Here is a 24,605-nt window from a genome sequence, read left to right as displayed (position 1 = left end):
CTACTTCTAGGCAATTCCATGGGGCCCTGCAGGCTCACACACTCACAGCTACACGGGAGGTGAATAAAGGCCGGAGAGGAAGCCAGACAGGATTTGCTTCTTTTGCTTGCACCACAATGCAGTGCTGAAAGAGGAGGAATCTACATAAAAACGCCTTCCTGGCAACACCCAAATGCCCTGCTGCCATGCAGATAAACACTGGCAGCGGCAGCAAGTGCATGCCCACAGCCACCCCTTGTTCCTTCACACCTTGTATCAGCTGTAATCCAGTCCAGTCCAGTGCTGCCTGCTGAGCAGCACTGACCAACACTGCCTGGGCCCAGGCTTTTATCTCTGAGGCCCCATTATGATGTCAGAAAGCTGGCTCTGGAATCCTGAGGGCTCCACTATGACACGTGCAAAGTTCCGTCTGAACTTTATATAAGACGGTGAGGCTCAGTCAGTCACTCAGTGTTGCCTGAGAGGGCAACACTGCAACAGCCGGCCGCCAGGCTGTCTTTTTTTTGCACAGCTAGTTGCCTCCAGGAGGCCACAAGAGGGAGACAAGGGACTGCAAAATGGAAAATAGGCATCCACCAACTTTACAGACAACTTCTCCTTGCTCCTACAACCTCCATCCTTGCACAGTTTGTTATTCTTCTAGGTAACATAGTAACAAATCCAAATTGCTGCTCTCTTTGTAGGCAAGCAAGGCTTTGTTGCAACTGCAATTCTTACTTCTTCTTGAAATGTAGGGACGACAGTACATTCCATCACATCCATCTAGTGTACACAGGTAGGTCCATTGTGGCGGGCAGGCGAGCGGGCGGGCTGCTTTATTGGCTGTTTGCTGTTCCCCTACTCCACTCCACTATTTGACTGTTGTGCTGCATCAATCAATCAATCAATCAATCAATCAATCAATCAATCAATCAATCAATCAATCAATCAATCAATCAGTGGCTGGCTCAGGTGCAGCTCTTTAACTTACCTAAAAGGGAGGGCGGAGAGAAGACAAGGAAGGTGAATGAGGTGTTCCAATGTGAAATGCCGGAAACACAGAAACACAGACGACACACAACAAGAGGTGGCAATCTATTCATTAATTGCATTTAATCAATGAGCTCATTATCACTCATGCATTGTCCAACAGGTGTTGAAATAATGGGATTAAAAGGGGAGATCCCTTCAGAAAGACAGAAACAATAGCAAAGACAAAAAACACTTTTGGAATCTGCTTTTAGTCAACACATAAGGAAAGGGTGCACCGGTCCTGGAAATACTGCAATACCAGGTCAATGCGTGGAGTGGACAGAGCAAGCTCTATTTCCATCTCCCTGTTCTAAAAATCCATTTAATATATGGTCCCCAGATAGGGGACGTATCAGATATTAAACTGATAAGAACAGATACTACACTTGATCTTAGCCAAAAGGCCGAGAAGCGATAACCCGAACGGGCCGCGCGTTGCCCGAGCCTGCCCGATACTGCTGTTCAGCCCTTGCAGCGATTCAGCCTACTTCTAGGCAATTCCATGGGGCCCTGCAGGCTCACACACTCACAGCTACACGGGAGGTGAATAAAGGCCGGAGAGGAAGCCAGACAGGATTTGCTTCTTTTGCTTGCACCACAATGCAGTGCTGAAAGAGGAGGAATCTACATAAAAACGCCTTCCTGGCAACGCCCAAATGCCCTGCTGCCATGCAGATAAACACTGGCAGCGGCAGCAAGTGCATGCCCACAGCCACCCCTTGTTCCTTCACACCTTGTATCAGCTGTAATCCAGTCCAGTCCAGTGCTGCCTGCTGAGCAGCACTGACCAACACTGCCTGGGCCCAGGCTTTTATCTCTGAGGCCCCATTATGATGTCAGAAAGCTGGCTCTGGAATCCTGAGGGCTCCACTATGACACGTGCAAAGTTCCGTCTGAACTTTATATAAGACGGTGAGGCTCAGTCAGTCACTCAGTGTTGCCTGAGAGGGCAACACTGCAACAGCCGGCCGCCAGGCTGTCTTTTTTTTGCACAGCTAGTTGCCTCCAGGAGGCCACAAGAGGGAGACAAGGGACTGCAAAATGGAAAATAGGCATCCACCAACTTTACAGACAACTTCTCCTTGCTCCTACAACCTCCATCCTTGCACAGTTTGTTATTCTTCTAGGTAACATAGTAACAAATCCAAATTGCTGCTCTCTTTGTAGGCAAGCAAGGCTTTGTTGCAACTGCAATTCTTACTTCTTCTTGAAATGTAGGGACGACAGTACATTCCATCACATCCATCTAGTGAACACAGGTAGGTCCATTGTGGCGGGCAGGCGAGCGGGCGGGCTGCTTTATTGGCTGTTTGCTGTTCCCCTACTCCACTCCACTATTTGACTGTTGTGCTGCATCAATCAATCAATCAATCAATCAATCAATCAATCAATCAATCAATCAATCAGTGGCTGGCTCAGGTGCAGCTCTTTAACTTACCTAAAAGGGAGGGCGGAGAGAAGACAAGGAAGGTGAATGAGGTGTTCCAATGTGAAATGCCGGAAACACAGAAACACAGACGACACACAACAAGAGGTGGCAATCTATTCATTAATTGCATTTAATCAATGAGCTCATTATCACTCATGCATTGTCCAACAGGTGTTGAAATAATGGGATTAAAAGGGGAGATCCCTTCAGAAAGACAGAAACAATAGCAAAGACAAAAAACACTTTTGGAATCTGCTTTTAGTCAACACATAAGGAAAGGGTGCACCGGTCCTGGAAATACTGCAATACCAGGTCAATGCGTGGAGTGGACAGAGCAAGCTCTATTTCCATCTCCCTGTTCTAAAAATCCATTTAATATATGGTCCCCAGATAGGGGACGTATCAGATATTAAACTGATAAGAACAGATACTACACTTGATCTTAGCCAAAAGGCCGAGAAGCGATAACCCGAACGGGCCGCGCGTTGCCCGAGCCTGCCCGATACTGCTGTTCAGCCCTTGCAGCGATTCAGCCTACTTCTAGGCAATTCCATGGGGCCCTGCAGGCTCACACACTCACAGCTACACGGGAGGTGAATAAAGGCCGGAGAGGAAGCCAGACAGGATTTGCTTCTTTTGCTTGCACCACAATGCAGTGCTGAAAGAGGAGGAATCTACATAAAAACGCCTTCCTGGCAACGCCCAAATGCCCTGCTGCCATGCAGATAAACACTGGCAGCGGCAGCAAGTGCATGCCCACAGCCACCCCTTGTTCCTTCACACCTTGTATCAGCTGTAATCCAGTCCAGTCCAGTGCTGCCTGCTGAGCAGCACTGACCAACACTGCCTGGGCCCAGGCTTTTATCTCTGAGGCCCCATTATGATGTCAGAAAGCTGGCTCTGGAATCCTGAGGGCTCCACTATGACACGTGCAAAGTTCCGTCTGAACTTTATATAAGACGGTGAGGCTCAGTCAGTCACTCAGTGTTGCCTGAGAGGGCAACACTGCAACAGCCGGCCGCCAGGCTGTCTTTTTTTTGCACAGCTAGTTGCCTCCAGGAGGCCACAAGAGGGAGACAAGGGACTGCAAAATGGAAAATAGGCATCCACCAACTTTACAGACAACTTCTCCTTGCTCCTACAACCTCCATCCTTGCACAGTTTGTTATTCTTCTAGGTAACATAGTAACAAATCCAAATTGCTGCTCTCTTTGTAGGCAAGCAAGGCTTTGTTGCAACTGCAATTCTTACTTCTTCTTGAAATGTAGGGACGACAGTACATTCCATCACATCCATCTAGTGTACACAGGTAGGTCCATTGTGGCGGGCAGGCGAGCGGGCGGGCTGCTTTATTGGCTGTTTGCTGTTCCCCTACTCCACTCCACTATTTGACTGTTGTGCTGCATCAATCAATCAATCAATCAATCAATCAATCAATCAATCAATCAATCAATCAATCAGTGGCTGGCTCAGGTGCAGCTCTTTAACTTACCTAAAAGGGAGGGCGGAGAGAAGACAAGGAAGGTGAATGAGGTGTTCCAATGTGAAATGCCGGAAACACAGAAACACAGACGACACACAACAAGAGGTGGCAATCTATTCATTAATTGCATTTAATCAATGAGCTCATTATCACTCATGCATTGTCCAACAGGTGTTGAAATAATGGGATTAAAAGGGGAGATCCCTTCAGAAAGACAGAAACAATAGCAAAGACAAAAAACACTTTTGGAATCTGCTTTTAGTCAACACATAAGGAAAGGGTGCACCGGTCCTGGAAATACTGCAATACCAGGTCAATGCGTGGAGTGGACAGAGCAAGCTCTATTTCCATCTCCCTGTTCTAAAAATCCATTTAATATATGGTCCCCAGATAGGGGACGTATCAGATATTAAACTGATAAGAACAGATACTACACTTGATCTTAGCCAAAAGGCCGAGAAGCGATAACCCGAACGGGCCGCGCGTTGCCCGAGCCTGCCCGATACTGCTGTTCAGCCCTTGCAGCGATTCAGCCTACTTCTAGGCAATTCCATGGGGCCCTGCAGGCTCACACACTCACAGCTACACGGGAGGTGAATAAAGGCCGGAGAGGAAGCCAGACAGGATTTGCTTCTTTTGCTTGCACCACAATGCAGTGCTGAAAGAGGAGGAATCTACATAAAAACGCCTTCCTGGCAACGCCCAAATGCCCTGCTGCCATGCAGATAAACACTGGCAGCGGCAGCAAGTGCATGCCCACAGCCACCCCTTGTTCCTTCACACCTTGTATCAGCTGTAATCCAGTCCAGTCCAGTGCTGCCTGCTGAGCAGCACTGACCAACACTGCCTGGGCCCAGGCTTTTATCTCTGAGGCCCCATTATGATGTCAGAAAGCTGGCTCTGGAATCCTGAGGGCTCCACTATGACACGTGCAAAGTTCCGTCTGAACTTTATATAAGACGGTGAGGCTCAGTCAGTCACTCAGTGTTGCCTGAGAGGGCAACACTGCAACAGCCGGCCGCCAGGCTGTCTTTTTTTTGCACAGCTAGTTGCCTCCAGGAGGCCACAAGAGGGAGACAAGGGACTGCAAAATGGAAAATAGGCATCCACCAACTTTACAGACAACTTCTCCTTGCTCCTACAACCTCCATCCTTGCACAGTTTGTTATTCTTCTAGGTAACATAGTAACAAATCCAAATTGCTGCTCTCTTTGTAGGCAAGCAAGGCTTTGTTGCAACTGCAATTCTTACTTCTTCTTGAAATGTAGGGACGACAGTACATTCCATCACATCCATCTAGTGTACACAGGTAGGTCCATTGTGGCGGGCAGGCGAGCGGGCGGGCTGCTTTATTGGCTGTTTGCTGTTCCCCTACTCCACTCCACTATTTGACTGTTGTGCTGCATCAATCAATCAATCAATCAATCAATCAATCAATCAATCAATCAATCAATCAATCAATCGCTGGCTCAGGTGCAGCTCTTTAACTTACCTAAAAGGGAGGGCGGAGAGAAGACAAGGAAGGTGAATGAGGTGTTCCAATGTGAAATGCCGGAAACACAGAAACACAGACGACACACAACAAGAGGTGGCAATCTATTCATTAATTGCATTTAATCAATGAGCTCATTATCACTCATGCATTGTCCAACAGGTGTTGAAATAATGGGATTAAAAGGGGAGATCCCTTCAGAAAGACAGAAACAATAGCAAAGACAAAAAACACTTTTGGAATCTGCTTTTAGTCAACACATAAGGAAAGGGTGCACCGGTCCTGGAAATACTGCAATACCAGGTCAATGCGTGGAGTGGACAGAGCAAGCTCTATTTCCATCTCCCTGTTCTAAAAATCCATTTAATATATGGTCCCCAGATAGGGGACGTATCAGATATTAAACTGATAAGAACAGATACTACACTTGATCTTAGCCAAAAGGCCGAGAAGCGATAACCCGAACGGGCCGCGCGTTGCCCGAGCCTGCCCGATACTGCTGTTCAGCCCTTGCAGCGATTCAGCCTACTTCTAGGCAATTCCATGGGGCCCTGCAGGCTCACACACTCACAGCTACACGGGAGGTGAATAAAGGCCGGAGAGGAAGCCAGACAGGATTTGCTTCTTTTGCTTGCACCACAATGCAGTGCTGAAAGAGGAGGAATCTACATAAAAACGCCTTCCTGGCAACGCCCAAATGCCCTGCTGCCATGCAGATAAACACTGGCAGCGGCAGCAAGTGCATGCCCACAGCCACCCCTTGTTCCTTCACACCTTGTATCAGCTGTAATCCAGTCCAGTCCAGTGCTGCCTGCTGAGCAGCACTGACCAACACTGCCTGGGCCCAGGCTTTTATCTCTGAGGCCCCATTATGATGTCAGAAAGCTGGCTCTGGAATCCTGAGGGCTCCACTATGACACGTGCAAAGTTCCGTCTGAACTTTATATAAGACGGTGAGGCTCAGTCAGTCACTCAGTGTTGCCTGAGAGGGCAACACTGCAACAGCCGGCCGCCAGGCTGTCTTTTTTTTGCACAGCTAGTTGCCTCCAGGAGGCCACAAGAGGGAGACAAGGGACTGCAAAATGGAAAATAGGCATCCACCAACTTTACAGACAACTTCTCCTTGCTCCTACAACCTCCATCCTTGCACAGTTTGTTATTCTTCTAGGTAACATAGTAACAAATCCAAATTGCTGCTCTCTTTGTAGGCAAGCAAGGCTTTGTTGCAACTGCAATTCTTACTTCTTCTTGAAATGTAGGGACGACAGTACATTCCATCACATCCATCTAGTGTACACAGGTAGGTCCATTGTGGCGGGCAGGCGAGCGGGCGGGCTGCTTTATTGGCTGTTTGCTGTTCCCCTACTCCACTCCACTATTTGACTGTTGTGCTGCATCAATCAATCAATCAATCAATCAATCAATCAATCAATCAATCAATCAATCAATCAATCAATCAGTGGCTGGCTCAGGTGCAGCTCTTTAACTTACCTAAAAGGGAGGGCGGAGAGAAGACAAGGAAGGTGAATGAGGTGTTCCAATGTGAAATGCCGGAAACACAGAAACACAGACGACACACAACAAGAGGTGGCAATCTATTCATTAATTGCATTTAATCAATGAGCTCATTATCACTCATGCATTGTCCAACAGGTGTTGAAATAATGGGATTAAAGGGGGAGATCCCTTCAGAAAGACAGAAACAATAGCAAAGACAAAAAACACTTTTGGAATCTGCTTTTAGTCAACACATAAGGAAAGGGTGCACCGGTCCTGGAAATACTGCAATACCAGGTCAATGCGTGGAGTGGACAGAGCAAGCTCTATTTCCATCTCCCTGTTCTAAAAATCCATTTAATATATGGTCCCCAGATAGGGGACGTATCAGATATTAAACTGATAAGAACAGATACTACACTTGATCTTAGCCAAAAGGCCGAGAAGCGATAACCCGAACGGGCCGCGCGTTGCCCGAGCCTGCCCGATACTGCTGTTCAGCCCTTGCAGCGATTCAGCCTACTTCTAGGCAATTCCATGGGGCCCTGCAGGCTCACACACTCACAGCTACACGGGAGGTGAATAAAGGCCGGAGAGGAAGCCAGACAGGATTTGCTTCTTTTGCTTGCACCACAATGCAGTGCTGAAAGAGGAGGAATCTACATAAAAACGCCTTCCTGGCAACGCCCAAATGCCCTGCTGCCATGCAGATAAACACTGGCAGCGGCAGCAAGTGCATGCCCACAGCCACCCCTTGTTCCTTCACACCTTGTATCAGCTGTAATCCAGTCCAGTCCAGTGCTGCCTGCTGAGCAGCACTGACCAACACTGCCTGGGCCCAGGCTTTTATCTCTGAGGCCCCATTATGATGTCAGAAAGCTGGCTCTGGAATCCTGAGGGCTCCACTATGACACGTGCAAAGTTCCGTCTGAACTTTATATAAGACGGTGAGGCTCAGTCAGTCACTCAGTGTTGCCTGAGAGGGCAACACTGCAACAGCCGGCCGCCAGGCTGTCTTTTTTTTGCACAGCTAGTTGCCTCCAGGAGGCCACAAGAGGGAGACAAGGGACTGCAAAATGGAAAATAGGCATCCACCAACTTTACAGACAACTTCTCCTTGCTCCTACAACCTCCATCCTTGCACAGTTTGTTATTCTTCTAGGTAACATAGTAACAAATCCAAATTGCTGCTCTCTTTGTAGGCAAGCAAGGCTTTGTTGCAACTGCAATTCTTACTTCTTCTTGAAATGTAGGGACGACAGTACATTCCATCACATCCATCTAGTGTACACAGGTAGGTCCATTGTGGCGGGCAGGCGAGCGGGCGGGCTGCTTTATTGGCTGTTTGCTGTTCCCCTACTCCACTCCACTATTTGACTGTTGTGCTGCATCAATCAATCAATCAATCAATCAATCAATCAATCAATCAATCAATCAATCAATCAATCAATCAATCAATCAATCAGTGGCTGGCTCAGGTGCAGCTCTTTAACTTACCTAAAAGGGAGGGCGGAGAGAAGACAAGGAAGGTGAATGAGGTGTTCCAATGTGAAATGCCGGAAACACAGAAACACAGACGACACACAACAAGAGGTGGCAATCTATTCATTAATTGCATTTAATCAATGAGCTCATTATCACTCATGCATTGTCCAACAGGTGTTGAAATAATGGGATTAAAAGGGGAGATCCCTTCAGAAAGACAGAAACAATAGCAAAGACAAAAAACACTTTTGGAATCTGCTTTTAGTCAACACATAAGGAAAGGGTGCACCGGTCCTGGAAATACTGCAATACCAGGTCAATGCGTGGAGTGGACAGAGCAAGCTCTATTTCCATCTCCCTGTTCTAAAAATCCATTTAATATATGGTCCCCAGATAGGGGACGTATCAGATATTAAACGGATAAGAACAGATACTACACTTGATCTTAGCCAAAAGGCCGAGAAGCGATAACCCGAACGGGCCGCGCGTTGCCCGAGCCTGCCCGATACTGCTGTTCAGCCCTTGCAGCGATTCAGCCTACTTCTAGGCAATTCCATGGGGCCCTGCAGGCTCACACACTCACAGCTACACGGGAGGTGAATAAAGGCCGGAGAGGAAGCCAGACAGGATTTGCTTCTTTTGCTTGCACCACAATGCAGTGCTGAAAGAGGAGGAATCTACATAAAAACGCCTTCCTGGCAACGCCCAAATGCCCTGCTGCCATGCAGATAAACACTGGCAGCGGCAGCAAGTGCATGCCCACAGCCACCCCTTGTTCCTTCACACCTTGTATCAGCTGTAATCCAGTCCAGTCCAGTGCTGCCTGCTGAGCAGCACTGACCAACACTGCCTGGGCCCAGGCTTTTATCTCTGAGGCCCCATTATGATGTCAGAAAGCTGGCTCTGGAATCCTGAGGGCTCCACTATGACACGTGCAAAGTTCCGTCTGAACTTTATATAAGACGGTGAGGCTCAGTCAGTCACTCAGTGTTGCCTGAGAGGGCAACACTGCAACAGCCGGCCGCCAGGCTGTCTTTTTTTTGCACAGCTAGTTGCCTCCAGGAGGCCACAAGAGGGAGACAAGGGACTGCAAAATGGAAAATAGGCATCCACCAACTTTACAGACAACTTCTCCTTGCTCCTACAACCTCCATCCTTGCACAGTTTGTTATTCTTCTAGGTAACATAGTAACAAATCCAAATTGCTGCTCTCTTTGTAGGCAAGCAAGGCTTTGTTGCAACTGCAATTCTTACTTCTTCTTGAAATGTAGGGACGACAGTACATTCCATCACATCCATCTAGTGTACACAGGTAGGTCCATTGTGGCGGGCAGGCGAGCGGGCGGGCTGCTTTATTGGCTGTTTGCTGTTCCCCTACTCCACTCCACTATTTGACTGTTGTGCTGCATCAATCAATCAATCAATCAATCAATCAATCAATCAATCAATCAATCAGTGGCTGGCTCAGGTGCAGCTCTTTAACTTACCTAAAAGGGAGGGCGGAGAGAAGACAAGGAAGGTGAATGAGGTGTTCCAATGTGAAATGCCGGAAACACAGAAACACAGACGACACACAACAAGAGGTGGCAATCTATTCATTAATTGCATTTAATCAATGAGCTCATTATCACTCATGCATTGTCCAACAGGTGTTGAAATAATGGGATTAAAAGGGGAGATCCCTTCAGAAAGACAGAAACAATAGCAAAGACAAAAAACACTTTTGGAATCTGCTTTTAGTCAACACATAAGGAAAGGGTGCACCGGTCCTGGAAATACTGCAATACCAGGTCAATGCGTGGAGTGGACAGAGCAAGCTCTATTTCCATCTCCCTGTTCTAAAAATCCATTTAATATATGGTCCCCAGATAGGGGACGTATCAGATATTAAACTGATAAGAACAGATACTACACTTGATCTTAGCCAAAAGGCCGAGAAGCGATAACCCGAACGGGCCGCGCGTTGCCCGAGCCTGCCCGATACTGCTGTTCAGCCCTTGCAGCGATTCAGCCTACTTCTAGGCAATTCCATGGGGCCCTGCAGGCTCACACACTCACAGCTACACGGGAGGTGAATAAAGGCCGGAGAGGAAGCCAGACAGGATTTGCTTCTTTTGCTTGCACCACAATGCAGTGCTGAAAGAGGAGGAATCTACATAAAAACGCCTTCCTGGCAACGCCCAAATGCCCTGCTGCCATGCAGATAAACACTGGCAGCGGCAGCAAGTGCATGCCCACAGCCACCCCTTGTTCCTTCACACCTTGTATCAGCTGTAATCCAGTCCAGTCCAGTGCTGCCTGCTGAGCAGCACTGACCAACACTGCCTGGGCCCAGGCTTTTATCTCTGAGGCCCCATTATGATGTCAGAAAGCTGGCTCTGGAATCCTGAGGGCTCCACTATGACACGTGCAAAGTTCCGTCTGAACTTTATATAAGACGGTGAGGCTCAGTCAGTCACTCAGTGTTGCCTGAGAGGGCAACACTGCAACAGCCGGCCGCCAGGCTGTCTTTTTTTTGCACAGCTAGTTGCCTCCAGGAGGCCACAAGAGGGAGACAAGGGACTGCAAAATGGAAAATAGGCATCCACCAACTTTACAGACAACTTCTCCTTGCTCCTACAACCTCCATCCTTGCACAGTTTGTTATTCTTCTAGGTAACATAGTAACAAATCCAAATTGCTGCTCTCTTTGTAGGCAAGCAAGGCTTTGTTGCAACTGCAATTCTTACTTCTTCTTGAAATGTAGGGACGACAGTACATTCCATCACATCCATCTAGTGTACACAGGTAGGTCCATTGTGGCGGGCAGGCGAGCGGGCGGGCTGCTTTATTGGCTGTTTGCTGTTCCCCTACTCCACTCCACTATTTGACTGTTGTGCTGCATCAATCAATCAATCAATCAATCAATCAATCAATCAATCAATCAATCAATCAATCAGTGGCTGGCTCAGGTGCAGCTCTTTAACTTACCTAAAAGGGAGGGCGGAGAGAAGACAAGGAAGGTGAATGAGGTGTTCCAATGTGAAATGCCGGAAACACAGAAACACAGACGACACACAACAAGAGGTGGCAATCTATTCATTAATTGCATTTAATCAATGAGCTCATTATCACTCATGCATTGTCCAACAGGTGTTGAAATAATGGGATTAAAAGGGGAGATCCCTTCAGAAAGACAGAAACAATAGCAAAGACAAAAAACACTTTTGGAATCTGCTTTTAGTCAACACATAAGGAAAGGGTGCACCGGTCCTGGAAATACTGCAATACCAGGTCAATGCGTGGAGTGGACAGAGCAAGCTCTATTTCCATCTCCCTGTTCTAAAAATCCATTTAATATATGGTCCCCAGATAGGGGACGTATCAGATATTAAACTGATAAGAACAGATACTACACTTGATCTTAGCCAAAAGGCCGAGAAGCGATAACCCGAACGGGCCGCGCGTTGCCCGAGCCTGCCCGATACTGCTGTTCAGCCCTTGCAGCGATTCAGCCTACTTCTAGGCAATTCCATGGGGCCCTGCAGGCTCACACACTCACAGCTACACGGGAGGTGAATAAAGGCCGGAGAGGAAGCCAGACAGGATTTGCTTCTTTTGCTTGCACCACAATGCAGTGCTGAAAGAGGAGGAATCTACATAAAAACGCCTTCCTGGCAACGCCCAAATGCCCTGCTGCCATGCAGATAAACACTGGCAGCGGCAGCAAGTGCATGCCCACAGCCACCCCTTGTTCCTTCACACCTTGTATCAGCTGTAATCCAGTCCAGTCCAGTGCTGCCTGCTGAGCAGCACTGACCAACACTGCCTGGGCCCAGGCTTTTATCTCTGAGGCCCCATTATGATGTCAGAAAGCTGGCTCTGGAATCCTGAGGGCTCCACTATGACACGTGCAAAGTTCCGTCTGAACTTTATATAAGACGGTGAGGCTCAGTCAGTCACTCAGTGTTGCCTGAGAGGGCAACACTGCAACAGCCGGCCGCCAGGCTGTCTTTTTTTTGCACAGCTAGTTGCCTCCAGGAGGCCACAAGAGGGAGACAAGGGACTGCAAAATGGAAAATAGGCATCCACCAACTTTACAGACAACTTCTCCTTGCTCCTACAACCTCCATCCTTGCACAGTTTGTTATTCTTCTAGGTAACATAGTAACAAATCCAAATTGCTGCTCTCTTTGTAGGCAAGCAAGGCTTTGTTGCAACTGCAATTCTTACTTCTTCTTGAAATGTAGGGACGACAGTACATTCCATCACATCCATCTAGTGTACACAGGTAGGTCCATTGTGGCGGGCAGGCGAGCGGGCGGGCTGCTTTATTGGCTGTTTGCTGTTCCCCTACTCCACTCCACTATTTGACTGTTGTGCTGCATCAATCAATCAATCAATCAATCAATCAATCAATCAATCAATCAATCAATCAATCAGTGGCTGGCTCAGGTGCAGCTCTTTAACTTACCTAAAAGGGAGGGCGGAGAGAAGACAAGGAAGGTGAATGAGGTGTTCCAATGTGAAATGCCGGAAACACAGAAACACAGACGACACACAACAAGAGGTGGCAATCTATTCATTAATTGCATTTAATCAATGAGCTCATTATCACTCATGCATTGTCCAACAGGTGTTGAAATAATGGGATTAAAAGGGGAGATCCCTTCAGAAAGACAGAAACAATAGCAAAGACAAAAAACACTTTTGGAATCTGCTTTTAGTCAACACATAAGGAAAGGGTGCACCGGTCCTGGAAATACTGCAATACCAGGTCAATGCGTGGAGTGGACAGAGCAAGCTCTATTTCCATCTCCCTGTTCTAAAAATCCATTTAATATATGGTCCCCAGATAGGGGACGTATCAGATATTAAACTGATAAGAACAGATACTACACTTGATCTTAGCCAAAAGGCCGAGAAGCGATAACCCGAACGGGCCGCGCGTTGCCCGAGCCTGCCCGATACTGCTGTTCAGCCCTTGCAGCGATTCAGACTACTTCTAGGCAATTCCATGGGGCCCTGCAGGCTCACACACTCACAGCTACACGGGAGGTGAATAAAGGCCGGAGAGGAAGCCAGACAGGATTTGCTTCTTTTGCTTGCACCACAATGCAGTGCTGAAAGAGGAGGAATCTACATAAAAACGCCTTCCTGGCAACGCCCAAATGCCCTGCTGCCATGCAGATAAACACTGGCAGCGGCAGCAAGTGCATGCCCACAGCCACCCCTTGTTCCTTCACACCTTGTATCAGCTGTAATCCAGTCCAGTCCAGTGCTGCCTGCTGAGCAGCACTGACCAACACTGCCTGGGCCCAGGCTTTTATCTCTGAGGCCCCATTATGATGTCAGAAAGCTGGCTCTGGAATCCTGAGGGCTCCACTATGACACGTGCAAAGTTCCGTCTGAACTTTATATAAGACGGTGAGGCTCAGTCAGTCACTCAGTGTTGCCTGAGAGGGCAACACTGCAACAGCCGGCCGCCAGGCTGTCTTTTTTTTGCACAGCTAGTTGCCTCCAGGAGGCCACAAGAGGGAGACAAGGGACTGCAAAATGGAAAATAGGCATCCACCAACTTTACAGACAACTTCTCCTTGCTCCTACAACCTCCATCCTTGCACAGTTTGTTATTCTTCTAGGTAACATAGTAACAAATCCAAATTGCTGCTCTCTTTGTAGGCAAGCAAGGCTTTGTTGCAACTGCAATTCTTACTTCTTCTTGAAATGTAGGGACGACAGTACATTCCATCACATCCATCTAGTGTACACAGGTAGGTCCATTGTGGCGGGCAGGCGAGCGGGCGGGCTGCTTTATTGGCTGTTTGCTGTTCCCCTACTCCACTCCACTATTTGACTGTTGTGCTGCAATCAATCAATCAATCAATCAATCAATCAATCAATCAATCAATCAATCAGTGGCTGGCTCAGGTGCAGCTCTTTAACTTACCTAAAAGGGAGGGCGGAGAGAAGACAAGGAAGGTGAATGAGGTGTTCCAATGTGAAATGCCGGAAACACAGAAACACAGACGACACACAACAAGAGGTGGCAATCTATTCATTAATTGCATTTAATCAATGAGCTCATTATCACTCATGCATTGTCCAACAGGTGTTGAAATAATGGGATTAAAAGGGGAGATCCCTTCAGAAAGACAGAAACAATAGCAAAGACAAAAAACACTTTTGGAATCTGCTTTTAGTCAACACATAAGGAAAGGGTGCACCGGTCCTGGAAATACTGCAATACCAGGTCAATGCGTGGAGTGGACAGAGCAAGCTCTATTTCCATCTCCCTGTTCTAAAAATCCATTTAATATATGGTCCCCAGATAGGGGACGTATCAGATATTAAACTGATAAGAACAGATACTACACTTGATCTTAGCCAAAAGGCCGAGAAGCGATAACCCGAACGGGCCGCGCGTTGCCCGAGCCTGCCCGATACTGCTGTTCAGCCCTTGCAGCGATTCAGCCTACTTCTAGGCAATTCCATGGGGCCCTGCAGGCTCACACACTCACAGCTACACGGGAGGTGAATAAAGGCCGGAGAGGAAGCCAGACAGGATTTGCTTCTTTTGCTTGCACCACAATGCAGTGCTGAAAGAGGAGGAATCTACATAAAAACGCCTTCCTGGCAACGCCCAAATGCCCTGCTGCCATGCAGATAAACACTGGCAGCGGCAGCAAGTGCATGCCCACAGCCACCCCTTGTTCCTTCACACCTTGTATCAGCTGTAATCCAGTCCAGTCCAGTGCTGCCTGCTGAGCAGCACTGACCAACACTGCCTGGGCCCAGGCTTTTATCTCTGAGGCCCCATTATGATGTCAGAAAGCTGGCTCTGGAATCCTGAGGGCTCCACTATGACACGTGCAAAGTTCCGTCTGAACTTTATATAAGACGGTGAGGCTCAGTCAGTCACTCAGTGTTGCCTGAGAGGGCAACACTGCAACAGCCGGCCGCCAGGCTGTCTTTTTTTTGCACAGCTAGTTGCCTCCAGGAGGCCACAAGAGGGAGACAAGGGACTGCAAAATGGAAAATAGGCATCCACCAACTTTACAGACAACTTCTCCTTGCTCCTACAACCTCCATCCTTGCACAGTTTGTTATTCTTCTAGGTAACATAGTAACAAATCCAAATTGCTGCTCTCTTTGTAGGCAAGCAAGGCTTTGTTGCAACTGCAATTCTTACTTCTTCTTGAAATGTAGGGACGACAGTACATTCCATCACATCCATCTAGTGTACACAGGTAGGTCCATTGTGGCGGGCAGGCGAGCGGGCGGGCTGCTTTATTGGCTGTTTGCTGTTCCCCTACTCCACTCCACTATTTGACTGTTGTGCTGCATCAATCAATCAATCAATCAATCAATCAATCAATCAATCAATCAATCAATCAGTGGCTGGCTCAGGTGCAGCTCTTTAACTTACCTAAAAGGGAGGGCGGAGAGAAGACAAGGAAGGTGAATGAGGTGTTCCAATGTGAAATGCCGGAAACACAGAAACACAGACGACACACAACAAGAGGTGGCAATCTATTCATTAATTGCATTTAATCAATGAGCTCATTATCACTCATGCATTGTCCAACAGGTGTTGAAATAATGGGATTAAAAGGGGAGATCCCTTCAGAAAGACAGAAACAATAGCAAAGACAAAAAACACTTTTGGAATCTGCTTTTAGTCAACACATAAGGAAAGGGTGCACCGGTCCTGGAAATACTGCAATACCAGGTCAATGCGTGGAGTGGACAGAGCAAGCTCTATTTCCATCTCCCTGTTCTAAAAATCCATTTAATATATGGTCCCCAGATAGGGGACGTATCAGATATTAAACTGATAAGAACAGATACTACACTTGATCTTAGCCAAAAGGCCGAGAAGCGATAACCCGAACGGGCCGCGCGTTGCCCGAGCCTGCCCGATACTGCTGTTCAGCCCTTGCAGCGATTCAGACTACTTCTAGGCAATTCCATGGGGCCCTGCAGGCTCACACACTCACAGCTACACGGGAGGTGAATAAAGGCCGGAGAGGAAGCCAGACAGGATTTGCTTCTTTTGCTTGCACCACAATGCAGTGCTGAAAGAGGAGGAATCTACATAAAAACGCCTTCCTGGCAACGCCCAAATGCCCTGCTGCCATGCAGATAAACACTGGCAGCGGCAGCAAGTGCATGCCCACAGCCACCCCTTGTTCCTTCACACCTTGTATCAGCTGTAATCCAGTCCAGTCCAGTGCTGCCTGCTGAGCAGCACTGACCAACACTGCCTGGGCCCAGGCTTTTATCTCTGAGGCCCCATTATGATGTCAGAAAGCTGGCTCTGGAATCCTGAGGGCTCCACTATGACACGTGCAAAGTTCCGTCTGAACTTTATATAAGACGGTGAGGCTCAGTCAGTCACTCAGTGTTGCCTGAGAGGGCAACACTGCAACAGCCGGCCGCCAGGCTGTCTTTTTTTTGCACAGCTAGTTGCCTCCAGGAGGCCACAAGAGGGAGACAAGGGACTGCAAAATGGAAAATAGGCATCCACCAACTTTACAGACAACTTCTCCTTGCTCCTACAACCTCCATCCTTGCACAGTTTGTTATTCTTCTAGGTAACATAGTAACAAATCCAAATTGCTGCTCTCTTTGTAGGCAAGCAAGGCTTTGTTGCAACTGCAATTCTTACTTCTTCTTGAAATGTAGGGACGACAGTACATTCCATCACATCCATCTAGTGTACACAGGTAGGTCCATTGTGGCGGGCAGGCGAGCGGGCGGGCTGCTTTATTGGCTGTTTGCTGTTCCCCTACTCCACTCCACTATTTGACTGTTGTGCTGCATCAATCAATCAATCAATCAATCAATCAATCAATCAGTGGCTGGCTCAGGTGCAGCTCTTTAACTTACCTAAAAGGGAGGGCGGAGAGAAGACAAGGAAGGTGAATGAGGTGTTCCAATGTGAAATGCCGGAAACACAGAAACACAGACGACACACAACAAGAGGTGGCAATCTATTCATTAATTGCATTTAATCAATGAGCTCATTATCACTCATGCATTGTCCAACAGGTGTTGAAATAATGGGATTAAAAGGGGAGATCCCTTCAGAAAGACAGAAACAATAGCAAAGACAAAAAACACTTTTGGAATCTGCTTTTAGTCAACACATAAGGAAAGGGTGCACCGGTCCTGGAAATACTGCAATACCAGGTCAATGCGTGGAGTGGACAGAGCAAGCTCTATTTCCATCTCCCTGTTCTAAAAATCCATTTAATATATGGTCCCCAGATAGGGGACGTATCAGATATTAAACTGATAAGAACAGATACTACACTTGATCTTAGCCAAAAGGCCGAGAAGCGATAACCCGAACGGGCCGCGCGTTGCCCGAGCCTGCCCGATACTGCTGTTCAGCCCTTGCAGCGATTCAGCCTACTTCTAGGCAATTCCATGGGGCCCTGCAGGCTCACACACTCACAGCTACACGGGAGGTGAATAAAGGCCGGAGAGGAAGCCAGACAGGATTTGCTTCTTTTGCTTGCACCACAATGCAGTGCTGAAAGAGGAGGAATCTACATAAAAACGCCTTCCTGGCAACGCCCAAATGCCCTGCTGCCATGCAGATAAACACTGGCAGCGGCAGCAAGTGCATGCCCACAGCCACCCCTTGTTCCTTCACACCTTGTATCAGCTGTAATCCAGTCCAGTCCAGTGCTGCCTGCTGAGCAGCACTGACCAACACTGCCTGGGCCCAGGCTTTTATCTCTGAGGCCCCATTATGATGTCAGAAAGCTGGCTCTGGAATCCTGAGGGCTCCACTATGACACGTGCAAAGTTCCGTCTGAACTTTATATAAGACGGTGAGGCTCAGTCAGTCACTCAGTGTTGCCTGAGAGGGCAACACTGCAACAGCCGGCCGCCAGGCTGTCTTTTTTTTGCACAGCTAGTTGCCTCCAGGAGGCCACAAGAGGGAGACAAGGGACTGCAAAATGGAAAATAGGCATCCACCAACTTTACAGACAACTTCTCCTTGCTCCTACAACCTCCATCCTTGCACAGTTTGTTATTCTTCTAGGTAACATAGTAACAAATCCAAATTCTTGCTCTCTTTGTAGGCAAGCAAGGCTTTGTTGCAACTGCAATTCTTACTTCTTCTTGAAATGTAGGGACGACAGTACATTCCATCACATCCATCTAGTGTACACAGGTAGGTCCATTGTGGCGGGCAGGCGAGCGGGCGGGCTGCTTTATTGGCTGTTTGCTGTTCCCCTACTCCACTCCACTATTTGACTGTTGTGCTGCATCAATCAATCAATCAATCAATCAATCAATCAATCAATCAGTGGCTGGCTCAGGTGCAGCTCTTTAACTTACCTAAAAGGGAGGGCGGAGAGAAGACAAGGAAGGTGAATGAGGTGTTCCAATGTGAAATGCCGGAAACACAGAAACACAGACGACACACAACAAGAGGTGGCAATCTATTCATTAATTGCATTTAATCAATGAGCTCATTATCACTCATGCATTGTCCAACAGGTGTTGAAATAATGGGATTAAAAGGGGAGATCCCTTCAGAAAGACAGAAACAATAGCAAAGACAAAAAACACTTTTGGAATCTGCTTTTAGTCAACACATAAGGAAAGGGTGCACCGGTCCTGGAAATACTGCAATACCAGGTCAATGCGTGGAGTGGACAGAGCAAGCTCTATTTCCATCTCCCTGTTCTAAAAATCCATTTAATATATGGTCCCCAGATAGGGGACGTATCAGATATTAAACTGATGAGAACAGATACTACACTTGATCTTAGCCAAAAGGCCGAGAAGCGATAACCCGAACGGGCCGCGCGTTGCCCGAGCCTGCCCGATACTGCTGTTCAGCCCTTGCAGCGATTCAGCCTACTTCTAGGCAATTCCATGGGGCCCTGCAGGCTCACACACTCACAGCTACACGGGAGGTGAATAAAGGCCGGAGAGGAAGCCAGACAGGATTTGCTTCTTTTGCTTGCACCACAATGCAGTGCTGAAAGAGGAGGAATCTACATAAAAACGCCTTCCTGGCAACGCCCAAATGCCCTGCTGCCATGCAGATAAACACTGGCAGCGGCAGCAAGTGCATGCCCACAGCCACCCCTTGTTCCTTCACACCTTGTATCAGCTGTAATCCAGTCCAGTCCAGTGCTGCCTGCTGAGCAGCACTGACCAACACTGCCTGGGCCCAGGCTTTTATCTCTGAGGCCCCATTATGATGTCAGAAAGCTGGCTCTGGAATCCTGAGGGCTCCACTATGACACTGCAAAGTTCCGTCTGAACTTTATATAAGACGGTGAGGCTCAGTCAGTCACTCAGTGTTGCCTGAGAGGGCAACACTGCAACAGCCGGCCGCCAGGCTGTCTTTTTTTTGCACAGCTAGTTGCCTCCAGGAGGCCACAAGAGGGAGACAAGGGACTGCAAAATGGAAAATAGGCATCCACCAACTTTACAGACAACTTCTCCTTGCTCCTACAACCTCCATCCTTGCACAGTTTGTTATTCTTCTAGGTAACATAGTAACAAATCCAAATTGCTGCTCTCTTTGTAGGCAAGCAAGGCTTTGTTGCAACTGCAATTCTTACTTCTTCTTGAAATGTAGGGACGACAGTACATTCCATCACATCCATCTAGTGTACACAGGTAGGTCCATTGTGGCGGGCAGGCGAGCGGGCGGGCTGCTTTATTGGCTGTTTGCTGTTCCCCTACTCCACTCCACTATTTGACTGTTGTGCTGCATCAATCAATCAATCAATCAATCAATCAATCAATCAATCAATCAATCAATCAATCAATCAATCAGTGGCTGGCTCAGGTGCAGCTCTTTAACTTACCTAAAAGGGAGGGCGGAGAGAAGACAAGGAAGGTGAATGAGGTGTTCCAATGTGAAATGCCGGAAACACAGAAACACAGACGACACACAACAAGAGGTGGCAATCTATTCATTAATTGCATTTAATCAATGAGCTCATTATCACTCATGCATTGTCCAACAGGTGTTGAAATAATGGGATTAAAAGGGGAGATCCCTTCAGAAAGACAGAAACAATAGCAAAGACAAAAAACACTTTTGGAATCTGCTTTTAGTCAACACATAAGGAAAGGGTGCACCGGTCCTGGAAATACTGCAATACCAGGTCAATGCGTGGAGTGGACAGAGCAAGCTCTATTTCCATCGCCCTGTTCTAAAAATCCATTTAATATATGGTCCCCAGATAGGGGACGTATCAGATATTAAACTGATAAGAACAGATACTACACTTGATCTTAGCCAAAAGGCCGAGAAGCGATAACCCGAACGGGCCGCGCGTTGCCCGAGCCTGCCCGATACTGCTGTTCAGCCCTTGCAGCGATTCAGCCTACTTCTAGGCAATTCCATGGGGCCCTGCAGGCTCACACACTCACAGCTACACGGGAGGTGAATAAAGGCCGGAGAGGAAGCCAGACAGGATTTGCTTCTTTTGCTTGCACCACAATGCAGTGCTGAAAGAGGAGGAATCTACATAAAAACGCCTTCCTGGCAACGCCCAAATGCCCTGCTGCCATGCAGATAAACACTGGCAGCGGCAGCAAGTGCATGCCCACAGCCACCCCTTGTTCCTTCACACCTTGTATCAGCTGTAATCCAGTCCAGTGCTGCCTGCTGAGCAGCACTGACCAACACTGCCTGGGCCCAGGCTTTTATCTCTGAGGCCCCATTATGATGTCAGAAAGCTGGCTCTGGAATCCTGAGGGCTCCACTATGACACGTGCAAAGTTCCGTCTGAACTTTATATAAGACGGTGAGGCTCAGTCAGTCACTCAGTGTTGCCTGAGAGGGCAACACTGCAACAGCCGGCCGCCAGGCTGTCTTTTTTTTGCACAGCTAGTTGCCTCCAGGAGGCCACAAGAGGGAGACAAGGGACTGCAAAATGGAAAATAGGCATCCACCAACTTTACAGACAACTTCTCCTTGCTCCTACAACCTCCATCCTTGCACAGTTTGTTATTCTTCTAGGTAACATAGTAACAAATCCAAATTGCTGCTCTCTTTGTAGGCAAGCAAGGCTTTGTTGCAACTGCAATTCTTACTTCTTCTTGAAATGTAGGGACGACAGTACATTCCATCACATCCATCTAGTGTACACAGGTAGGTCCATTGTGGCGGGCAGGCGAGCGGGCGGGCTGCTTTATTGGCTGTTTGCTGTTCCCCTACTCCACTCCACTATTTGACTGTTGTGCTGCATCAATCAATCAATCAATCAATCAATCAATCAATCAATCAATCAATCAGTGGCTGGCTCAGGTGCAGCTCTTTAACTTACCTAAAAGGGAGGGCGGAGAGAAGACAAGGAAGGTGAATGAGGTGTTCCAATGTGAAATGCCGGAAACACAGAAACACAGACGACACACAACAAGAGGTGGCAATCTATTCATTAATTGCATTTAATCAATGAGCTCATTATCACTCATGCATTGTCCAACAGGTGTTGAAATAATGGGATTAAAAGGGGAGATCCCTTCAGAAAGACAGAAACAATAGCAAAGACAAAAAACACTTTTGGAATCTGCTTTTAGTCAACACATAAGGAAAGGGTGCACCGGTCCTGGAAATACTGCAATACCAGGTCAATGCGTGGAGTGGACAGAGCAAGCTCTATTTCCATCTCCCTGTTCTAAAAATCCATTTAATATATGGTCCCCAGATAGGGGACGTATCAGATATTAAACTGATAAGAACAGATACTACACTTGATCTTAGCCAAAAGGCCGAGAAGCGATAACCCGAACGGGCCGCGCGTTGCCCGAGCCTGCCCGATACTGCTGTTCAGCCCTTGCAGCGATTCAGCCTACTTCTAGGCAATTCCATGGGGCCCTGCAGGCTCACACACTCACAGCTACACGGGAGGTGAATAAAGGCCGGAGAGGAAGCCAGACAGGATTTGCTTCTTTTGCTTGCACCACAATGCAGTGCTGAAAGAGGAGGAATCTACATAAAAACGCCTTCCTGGCAACGCCCAAATGCCCTGCTGCCATGCAGATAAACACTGGCAGCGGCAGCAAGTGCATGCCCACAGCCACCCCTTGTTCCTTCACACCTTGTATCAGCTGTAATCCAGTCCAGTCCAGTGCTGCCTGCTGAGCAGCACTGACCAACACTGCCTGGGCCCAGGCTTTTATCTCTGAGGCCCCATTATGATGTCAGAAAGCTGGCTCTGGAATCCTGAGGGCTCCACTATGACACGTGCAAAGTTCCGTCTGAACTTTATATAAGACGGTGAGGCTCAGTCAGTCACTCAGTGTTGCCTGAGAGGGCAACACTGCAACAGCCGGCCGCCAGGCTGTCTTTTTTTTGCACAGCTAGTTGCCTCCAGGAGGCCACAAGAGGGAGACAAGGGACTGCAAAATGGAAAATAGGCATCCACCAACTTTACAGACAACTTCTCCTTGCTCCTACAACCTCCATCCTTGCACAGTTTGTTATTCTTCTAGGTAACATAGTAACAAATCCAAATTGCTGCTTATTCTTCTAGGTAACATAGTAACAAATCCAAATTGCTGCTCTCTTTGTAGGCAAGCAAGGCTTTGTTGCAACTGCAATTCTTACTTCTTCTTGAAATGTAGGGACGACAGTACATTCCATCACATCCATCTAGTGTACACAGGTAGGTCCATTGTGGCGGGCAGGCGAGCGGGCGGGCTGCTTTATTGGCTGTTTGCTGTTCCCCTACTCCACTCCACTATTTGACTGTTGTGCTGCATCAATCAATCAATCAATCAATCAATCAATCAATCAATCAATCAATCAGTGGCTGGCTCAGGTGCAGCTCTTTAACTTACCTAAAAGGGAGGGCGGAGAGAAGACAAGGAAGGTGAATGAGGTGTTCCAATGTGAAATGCCGGAAACACAGAAACACAGACGACACACAACAAGAGGTGGCAATCTATTCATTAATTGCATTTAATCAATGAGCTCATTATCACTCATGCATTGTCCAACAGGTGTTGAAATAATGGGATTAAAAGGGGAGATCCCTTCAGAAAGACAGAAACAATAGCAAAGACAAAAAACACTTTTGGAATCTGCTTTTAGTCAACACATAAGGAAAGGGTGCACCGGTCCTGGAAATACTGCAATACCAGGTCAATGCGTGGAGTGGACAGAGCAAGCTCTATTTCCATCGCCCTGTTCTAAAAATCCATTTAATATATGGTCCCCAGATAGGGGACGTATCAGATATTAAACTGATAAGAACAGATACTACACTTGATCTTAGCCAAAAGGCCGAGAAGCGATAACCCGAACGGGCCGCGCGTTGCCCGAGCCTGCCCGATACTGCTGTTCAGCCCTTGCAGCGATTCAGCCTACTTCTAGGCAATTCCATGGGGCCCTGCAGGCTCACACACTCACAGCTACACGGGAGGTGAATAAAGGCCGGAGAGGAAGCCAGACAGGATTTGCTTCTTTTGCTTGCACCACAATGCAGTGCTGAAAGAGGAGGAATCTACATAAAAACGCCTTCCTCGCAACGCCCAAATGCCCTGCTGCCATGCAGATAAACACTGGCAGCGGCAGCAAGTGCATGCCCACAGCCACCCCTTGTTCCTTCACACCTTGTATCAGCTGTAATCCAGTCCAGTCCAGTGCTGCCTGCTGAGCAGCACTGACCAACACTGCCTGGGCCCAGGCTTTTATCTCTGAGGCCCCATTATGATGTCAGAAAGCTGGCTCTGGAATCCTGAGGGCTCCACTATGACACGTGCAAAGTTCCGTCTGAACTTTATATAAGACGGTGAGGCTCAGTCAGTCACTCAGTGTTGCCTGAGAGGGCAACACTGCAACAGCCGGCCGCCAGGCTGTCTTTTTTTTGCACAGCTAGTTGCCTCCAGGAGGCCACAAGAGGGAGACAAGGGACTGCAAAATGGAAAATAGGCATCCACCAACTTTACAGACAACTTCTCCTTGCTCCTACAACCTCCATCCTTGCACAGTTTGTTATTCTTCTAGGTAACATAGTAACAAATCCAAATTGCTGCTCTCTTTGTAGGCAAGCAAGGCTTTGTTGCAACTGCAATTCTTACTTCTTCTTGAAATGTAGGGACGACAGTACATTCCATCACATCCATCTAGTGTACACAGGTAGGTCCATTGTGGCGGGCAGGCGAGCGGGCGGGCTGCTTTATTGGCTGTTTGCTGTTCCCCTACTCCACTCCACTATTTGACTGTTGTGCTG

General features: G+C 47.8%; 16 non-coding genes across 16 annotated transcripts; all 16 read right to left on the bottom strand.

Moving 5' to 3' along the window:
• Nucleotides 1-1,236: 1,236 nt before the first annotated feature.
• On the bottom strand, nucleotides 1,237-1,427 carry LOC142684966 (U2 spliceosomal RNA). Its single transcript, XR_012854539.1, has one exon. It is a non-coding gene; the product is annotated as a U2 spliceosomal RNA (small nuclear RNA).
• Nucleotides 1,428-2,715: 1,288 nt separating this feature from the next.
• On the bottom strand, nucleotides 2,716-2,906 carry LOC142684964 (U2 spliceosomal RNA). The gene has a single exon (XR_012854537.1). It is a non-coding gene; the product is annotated as a U2 spliceosomal RNA (small nuclear RNA).
• Nucleotides 2,907-4,198: 1,292 nt separating this feature from the next.
• Nucleotides 4,199-4,389, bottom strand: LOC142684962 (U2 spliceosomal RNA). Its single transcript, XR_012854536.1, has one exon. It is a non-coding gene; the product is annotated as a U2 spliceosomal RNA (small nuclear RNA).
• Nucleotides 4,390-5,681: 1,292 nt separating this feature from the next.
• LOC142684961 (U2 spliceosomal RNA) lies at nucleotides 5,682-5,872 on the bottom strand. Its single transcript, XR_012854535.1, has one exon. It is a non-coding gene; the product is annotated as a U2 spliceosomal RNA (small nuclear RNA).
• A 1,300-nt stretch (nucleotides 5,873-7,172) lies between these two features.
• On the bottom strand, nucleotides 7,173-7,363 carry LOC142684960 (U2 spliceosomal RNA). Its single transcript, XR_012854534.1, has one exon. It is a non-coding gene; the product is annotated as a U2 spliceosomal RNA (small nuclear RNA).
• A 1,312-nt stretch (nucleotides 7,364-8,675) lies between these two features.
• Nucleotides 8,676-8,866, bottom strand: LOC142685111 (U2 spliceosomal RNA). The gene has a single exon (XR_012854670.1). It is a non-coding gene; the product is annotated as a U2 spliceosomal RNA (small nuclear RNA).
• Nucleotides 8,867-10,150: 1,284 nt separating this feature from the next.
• LOC142684959 (U2 spliceosomal RNA) lies at nucleotides 10,151-10,341 on the bottom strand. Its single transcript, XR_012854533.1, has one exon. It is a non-coding gene; the product is annotated as a U2 spliceosomal RNA (small nuclear RNA).
• Nucleotides 10,342-11,633: 1,292 nt separating this feature from the next.
• On the bottom strand, nucleotides 11,634-11,824 carry LOC142684958 (U2 spliceosomal RNA). Its single transcript, XR_012854532.1, has one exon. It is a non-coding gene; the product is annotated as a U2 spliceosomal RNA (small nuclear RNA).
• A 1,292-nt stretch (nucleotides 11,825-13,116) lies between these two features.
• On the bottom strand, nucleotides 13,117-13,307 carry LOC142684957 (U2 spliceosomal RNA). Its single transcript, XR_012854531.1, has one exon. It is a non-coding gene; the product is annotated as a U2 spliceosomal RNA (small nuclear RNA).
• A 1,285-nt stretch (nucleotides 13,308-14,592) lies between these two features.
• On the bottom strand, nucleotides 14,593-14,783 carry LOC142684956 (U2 spliceosomal RNA). The gene has a single exon (XR_012854530.1). It is a non-coding gene; the product is annotated as a U2 spliceosomal RNA (small nuclear RNA).
• Nucleotides 14,784-16,071: 1,288 nt separating this feature from the next.
• Nucleotides 16,072-16,262, bottom strand: LOC142684955 (U2 spliceosomal RNA). Its single transcript, XR_012854529.1, has one exon. It is a non-coding gene; the product is annotated as a U2 spliceosomal RNA (small nuclear RNA).
• Nucleotides 16,263-17,534: 1,272 nt separating this feature from the next.
• Nucleotides 17,535-17,725, bottom strand: LOC142684954 (U2 spliceosomal RNA). The gene has a single exon (XR_012854528.1). It is a non-coding gene; the product is annotated as a U2 spliceosomal RNA (small nuclear RNA).
• A 1,276-nt stretch (nucleotides 17,726-19,001) lies between these two features.
• On the bottom strand, nucleotides 19,002-19,192 carry LOC142685106 (U2 spliceosomal RNA). Its single transcript, XR_012854666.1, has one exon. It is a non-coding gene; the product is annotated as a U2 spliceosomal RNA (small nuclear RNA).
• Nucleotides 19,193-20,491: 1,299 nt separating this feature from the next.
• Nucleotides 20,492-20,682, bottom strand: LOC142685099 (U2 spliceosomal RNA). Its single transcript, XR_012854659.1, has one exon. It is a non-coding gene; the product is annotated as a U2 spliceosomal RNA (small nuclear RNA).
• A 1,279-nt stretch (nucleotides 20,683-21,961) lies between these two features.
• LOC142684951 (U2 spliceosomal RNA) lies at nucleotides 21,962-22,152 on the bottom strand. Its single transcript, XR_012854526.1, has one exon. It is a non-coding gene; the product is annotated as a U2 spliceosomal RNA (small nuclear RNA).
• A 1,325-nt stretch (nucleotides 22,153-23,477) lies between these two features.
• On the bottom strand, nucleotides 23,478-23,668 carry LOC142685098 (U2 spliceosomal RNA). Its single transcript, XR_012854658.1, has one exon. It is a non-coding gene; the product is annotated as a U2 spliceosomal RNA (small nuclear RNA).
• Nucleotides 23,669-24,605: the final 937 nt, after the last annotated feature.

Source organism: Rhinoderma darwinii, assembly GCF_050947455.1.
Source record: "Rhinoderma darwinii isolate aRhiDar2 chromosome 5 unlocalized genomic scaffold, aRhiDar2.hap1 SUPER_5_unloc_11, whole genome shotgun sequence".
Lineage (NCBI taxonomy): Eukaryota > Metazoa > Chordata > Amphibia > Anura > Rhinodermatidae > Rhinoderma > Rhinoderma darwinii.
The sequence above is the reverse complement of the archived record's forward strand: the minus strand, read 5'-3'. Positions and strand labels throughout refer to the sequence as shown.